The sequence below is a fragment of the Montipora capricornis genome, chromosome 14 (genome assembly GCF_036669925.1).
Source record: "Montipora capricornis isolate CH-2021 chromosome 14, ASM3666992v2, whole genome shotgun sequence".
In the NCBI taxonomy this organism is placed as follows: domain Eukaryota; kingdom Metazoa; phylum Cnidaria; class Anthozoa; order Scleractinia; family Acroporidae; genus Montipora; species Montipora capricornis.
The window spans coordinates 830,037-830,811 of NC_090896.1; positions in this window are offsets into that span (position 1 = coordinate 830,037).

Below are 775 nucleotides of genomic sequence, written 5' to 3' on the forward strand. Positions count from 1 at the left end.
ACATCCAACCAACAAGGTGAAAAGATTTTTCAGCCCTAATAAAGCCATAGTGACAGACGAGCTCCACCCGAGTGTACTCCAGTTAACGTGCCCTTGAAATTACTTCAAAGATTGACAGGCATCTTAAAACACTGATCTAGATAGACTTTGGAATGGTTTGGGGAATAGGAGGAAGCCCGTGTTACACCGGTATTCAAGAGGGGTGATCGTTATTTGCAGAGTAGAGAACACAGGAAGCTTAAAATGTTGAATAAAATCATATAATTAAGTCAGGTTGCAGTTGACCAAGGTCTTTATCTAGTATGGTACTTGGCATGCAAGATTTGTCCATCCTCGTTGTTCTCGTCTCCCCTGGAGGGGAAGGCCTGCCTACAGTATGGTTTCTGCAAAAAACCGTAAGACAATAATGCGAAAGGCACCACTCTGGCTTCTCGATGGCTTGTTTGTATCGGTCAGAATACTGCTTTACACAGCGCAAATTCTACGTGAAAATGTTCAAATGTACCTTAACACAATAGTCAATGACCAGAGAAAATTAGAAATAATTTCACACTATCGAATTTTATGTGCCGTAGTGTTTGGTGGTACTGATCAGCCGGCTGCTCTCAGGAAATAGATGTTGCTGTTGCCGCGAAACACGTATCAGACACCGTATTGGAAGAGCATGGGATTTAATAGGTCTGGGCTGGGAGGTCTTCCGACTTCTACCCGCCCAATATGGCGACCAAAATACAAATTGCCGCCCGCAAGCAGGCTAATCAACGGCCCAGTATGC